The 5761-nt window shown below is 36.7% G+C and overlaps 1 pseudogene; it reads left to right on the top strand.

Annotated features, from left to right (window-relative positions):
* Positions 1–1371: 1371 nt before the first annotated feature.
* On the top strand, positions 1372–2142 carry LOC107140855 (annotated as a pseudogene).
* Positions 2143–5761: the final 3619 nt, after the last annotated feature.

Below are 5761 nucleotides of genomic sequence, written 5' to 3'. Positions count from 1 at the left end.
CATATATTTAATAAGTAATTAGAATAAGGAGTTAAAATGTTATATGAGATGAGAGCCTGGCTTGGTGGTTGTCGTTGCTGATACTAGTATCTCTGCTCTAGTAGCCCTTTAGTTTCTCCCAATTCCTAATTACTCCTAAACTTTTGTGAGAATGGACATAATTTGAATTTTTTTTTTTAGATTCAATCTCCAATTCAATAGACTGTGAATGAAAATCTGAGAGCCTCCCCATGAATACATAAAAATATTCATTTTTTTTCTTTCTTTCCACTCTTTGGATAATTTGAGAATAGGCAATGGTTTTAATAAAACCTCTCTCAATAAGACAAGTGTTACCATTCTGGTTTAAACCATTTGTATTCATTTATGCTTTATCTATGGAGAACAAAATGCAGATTTGAATATTAGTTAGTTGCTTTGTTGTAGATAATCAGTGGAGTTCATTTATGTCCTAGGACAAAACTATGTTTTCACCTGCATTTTCCAACTTGATTTCTGAACAAGTAGGTAACCAAAAAAAAAAAAAAAAAAAAAAAACTCTATTGTGTGTGCTAGATGTCCATGCAGTCAGTAATCCATCCAATTCACCAGTTACTGCAGTCAAAGGATGTATTTCCAAAAAAGACAGAAAGCAAGCATGCTGGAGGCATTTTCAGTCATTGCCTGGCTGATTTTCCTTCTCTGTTTATGTGCTATTTAGAGTAAGATGAAATTATTCAGTGTTGGTGGTCTGCATTTCCAAATCAGCATTCTTTTCTGGGTTAGAAATGGCATAATCTCATGATTTCACCTGCTCTCTCCCTATGCCATCCACATGTGGTGGGGGGAATGTTCTAGGCTTGCTAATGTTACATTTCAAAAGGGAAATTAGTCTCAGCCCAAAAGAGGGTAAAAATAAGAGGGCTGGGAGGCTTGCAGAGGCTTTTACATTCTGATTAGGCAACAGATAGCAAGTTCCTTAACTTGACAACTGGTTATCACCAGCCCCCTCCTCCTGGTTCCAGCAGCATCTCAGGCTGCATTTCCAGGGCCTCAGTAGCCTCTTGACACTCCTTTTCACTTTCTTAGGCACTGGTCTCTGAAGCCAGACACAAAAGTAAAAAAAAGAAAAGCAGCCATGGAATAAGAATCTTGATAAAGCAGATTGCCAGGGGCACATACACAGGGGCGCTGAACAAAACAGTCCTCCTGTCTTTCCCATTTTATACAGCACCTTCATTAAGCAGACCATGACAACCATATTAGCAGTGTCTCTGAGTGACCTTGGCACATGCTATGCTACTGAACTCTTAAATGTCTGGTGCTGGTGAGGGATTAGGAGAACTTGAATCACAGTGGTGAAGAAACCCTGAGGCTATAACACTACTAACACTGACCTGGTTCCTTTTACTTCATTAGTTGAACAGTCACTAATTAATTTAAAGAACAAATGATGGGTTATCGCAGCGCAGCACGGTGCCCATAGGGACAGTCAGAGGTCTGACAGTCAGAAGATGGGGCTGAAAGACTGCCCGGGAAGATGCCAGTGGCAATGATGGCAGAAGACGCCTTCAGTTTCAAAAAGTTGCCAGATCAGTGTGAGAACCAGGCGCTTGAGGCTCCTGTTGGAATTACTACGCTCCCAGGGTATGGTCAGCTTCTTGCTTTATATTTGCTCCACAATGACATGAATAATGCAAGATATCTTTGAGAAAGGATGCCACGGGCTATAAAATCTGCAAATTCTGAATTTGGGGTAATTTGGTCAGAAGAACAGAGAATCTGGCTGTGAGATTTCCCTGGGATCTGTATTACTATTAGTGCCCACCAGGGGTCCAAGATGTCCAGCCAATTATGTGAGCACTTACAGATGCAACAAGAGGTACCTTCACCCTTGTCTCTCAAGCATACATTTCAAAAATTGCTGATGATTTTGCAGCCCGTTGGACTTCCTGTAGAAGAGGCTGTCAAGGTATATTGGTACAAAGATGGCAAGCTGACTTCACCACGAGAATGACTCTGCCCAGAAAGCCAGTTGTAGGGTCGCTGGATGTTTCCTTTAACAGGTTTATTTCCTTATCAGAGCCTGGCCCAGTTCCACCAATCCCCAATAAACAGCAGTTAGCCAGACTGACCGATGATGAGGCTTTCCTTGAAAATTGATGTACCACTCTGATTCCAGCATCCACTTGGGAATCCTGTACAAAGACAAATACAGAAATTTATAATTTTCATTTTCAATTTACTGGATGGATTATAAGCACTTCAGTATTTCTTACTGAGTATGTAATGACATACATATATTAAAATGTCATTTATATTTTGTCCTTAAATATTATGCTAAACAGTTGTTAAAGCAATTCTCATCTTGTAATATTTAACAATTTGGTTGGAGCCCATCAACCTTTCCTCCGTTAGTTTATATTTCTTGGAGATTCGTAACTCAAGCTCCACTGCTTGGTGTACAGCAATGCTGTGGGCCATCTTCCCCACCGGCACACACTCCCACCTGCACCAGTGGTTAATAGCCGCAGCAATGTACTTGGACAGGACTGTGCTTAGGACAGATCCTGAATTGCTGGGGTTATGATCCACCTTCTTTGGAGAAAATATACTCTTTTCTCCTTGCCTCTGGAGAATCGCGAACAGATATAGAAATATAGCTAAGGAGCAAATAGATCATTTTCTGAGTAAACTAGTTCATTAGCTTTAGGGTTTTTTGCTTGTTTGTTTGTTTGTTTTTAATATAGTGAGTACATTCTTTGCTGGCAATGGCGGGTTTTCCCTGCCAATGCGATGTTCATAAATACTAAGTTTGTACATTTTCTTTTAGAAGAAGGGGAAGTTTAAGTGTACAATGCCTTGTGTGAGTAAGAAAGCAGTTACAAGTGATACACTTGGTACAACTCTCCTGCATCCAGTTGGTTGCTTATATTTGTTCCATGGTTCAAGTTCTGCCTTTCAAAGAAGTACTGAACAAGTCTTCCTTCTTTCTTTTTTTTGGGGAGGTGGGGGGGGCGCTGGAGGGGCCGGGGATTGAACTCGGGCATTTGACCACTGAGCCACATCCCCAGCCTTATTGTTTTATTTTATTTTTTTATTTAGAGACAAGAGTCTCACTGAGTGGCTTAGTTCCTTGCTTTTACTGAGACTGGCTTTGAACTCTGGATCCTCCTGCCTCAGCCTCCCAAACCACTGAGATTACAGGTGTGCGCCTCTGCTCCCAGCCAAGTCTTTATTCTTTAGGTGACTGCCAACCAAATAACTTGTTTATTGCATCTTTAGGTCAAAATACCCCTAAATTCATTTATTCTGCATTTGTTCAATAAATATTTAATTGAATTATTTTTTAAAAAAGAGCAATTGATGAAGATATTTGATGCTGGGCGTTCCGTATATATTCCATGATTTTCTCCTTTAACTTATCATCAATAAACAGTATCATCATATAAACAGCACTCACATTATTTAAAGCAACCTACTATTTATTTGCATTATATTAAGGGAATGAGATCAAGAAGAGGAGAAGGAAATTGCTGGTCTACATAAAGCTTTCTTGGAACAAGAGAAATAGAATGAATAATTATCCTACAAAACTCCTTGTGTTGTTATTCTATGATTTTTACACAAAACTTTTATTTTGAGATAATTGTTTATTCATATAGAGTTGTAAACAATATGTTTATGATTAATTTTCAAAATGAGAAACTCACCTGACTTACTCTCTAGTGAAACTGGAAAACTTGTATTTATTTTATTTCTTGATTGATTTTTATTTTACTGTTGTCAGTATATTCTAATTGTACATAATACTGGGATTTACTGTACCATATTCATTTGTATACATAATATAATTTGATCAATCTCATTATCCAGTACCTTCCCTTTCCCTCCCCTATTCCCTCCCCCATCTGCTTATTCTAATCTACTGATCTGCCTTCTTTTGCTATTACTTTAATTAGTATATATGTTATTTTATATATACAAATTATAATTATATATAGACATATATATGGTTAATTGTGATATATTCATGCATATATGTAGCATAATTTGATAGAGTCTCATTCCCCAGTACTGCTCATACCCTGTCCTCCTCTCTCCCTCTCAGTCTCCTGCCTCTACCCTACTCTACTGGTCTTCTTTCTATTATCATGAGAGTCCCCACACCTACCACCTGTTTTTTTTTAATACTCATTTTTTGTCGTTTTCTTTCTCTCTAGCTTCCACATATGAGAGGAAACATCCTCCTTTGACTTTCTGAGTCTACCTTATTTCACTTAGCATGGTGTTTTCCAGTTTCATTCATTTACCAGCAAATGACATAATTTCATACTTCTTTATGGCTGAGTAAAACACCACTGTGTGTATGTACCATATTCTCTTTATTCATTCATCTTTTGACTGGTACCTGGACTGGTTGTATAACTTGGCTATTGTGAATTGCACTGTTATGATCATTGATGTGCCAGTATCACTATAGGATGCTGATTTCAGATTTTTTAACCAAGGAGTGAGATATCTGGGTCATGTGGTGATTCCATTCCTAGGTTCTTGATGAATCTTCATCTGCTTTCCAAAGTGGTTTAACTAATTTACAGTCCCACCAACTATGTATAACTATAGTATTTTTTCACATTCCTGTCAGCAATTATTGTTACTTGTATTATTGAAGATTGCCATTCTAAGTAGAGTGAAATGAAATCTCAGTGCATTCTTGATTTTCATCTCCTGATTGCTAACAGTGTCTGTTTTTTTTTTTTCATGTTTGCTAGCCATTTGTATATTTTCTTCTGAAAAATATTTATTTAGATCTTTTGCCCATTTATCAGTTGGGTTATTAGGGAGTTCCCCCACCCTCCGCTCTGTTTGTGTGTGTGTGTGTGTGTGTGTGTGTTTGGGTGGTGAAATGTTTTAGTTATTTATATATTTTGGATATTAATCCCCTGTCAGAAGGTAGCTAGCAAAGACTTTCTTCATTCCATGGGCTCTATTTTCATGCTCTTATTTATTTTGCTGTGCAGAAGTTTTTTAATTTGATGGCATCCCATTTATTGATTCTTGGTTTTATTTCTTGCACTTTGGGGATCTTGTTAAGGAAGTCAGTACCAACACCAATGTGACAGAGTGTTGATCCTCTTATCTTCCAGCACTTTCATAGTTTCTGATCTGATTCCAAGAACTTTGGTCCATTTTGAATTGATTTTTACACAGGGACAGTGCTAGTTATCTAGTTTCACTCTCCTGAATATGAATATTCAATATTCCCAGACTGTTTAAAAGGCCATCTTTTCTCCACTCTGTTTTTGGCACTTTTGTCAATGATCATATGATTTTGTTTATATGAATTTGTTTTCTAATTTATTCCATTGGTTTCCATCTATTTATAAGCCAATACTCAGCTGTTTTTGCTATGATAGCTCTGCAATATAATTGAGATGAAGTACTACAATGTCTTCAGCATTGCTCTTTTTAAAAACATTTTATTTTATTTTCAAATAGACTAGCCAAGATAGCCCATATCTAATTTTATACGGATCAACAATTTTAAAACATTGATAAATTTATTTCAGAAAAAGAAAAGCAATATTATGAGGTGAGATAAAAAAGTTAAATTCAAATGCATATATGATTCAATTGTCTTATTTAAATAACCCTAATAACACATATACTACAGAAAATACTTGCTATAAATTATTCATGTCAATAAGAAAAGTAAAAAGTGAAATTTATTAAATAATGATTGTTGCTTCTTAGACTTTATTTTTAACTATAATGCAAA

The sequence above is a fragment of the Marmota marmota genome, unplaced genomic scaffold, assembly GCF_001458135.2.
Source record: "Marmota marmota marmota unplaced genomic scaffold, marMar, whole genome shotgun sequence".
NCBI lineage: Eukaryota > Metazoa > Chordata > Mammalia > Rodentia > Sciuridae > Marmota > Marmota marmota.
This window is presented reverse-complemented; position numbering and strand designations above follow the sequence as displayed.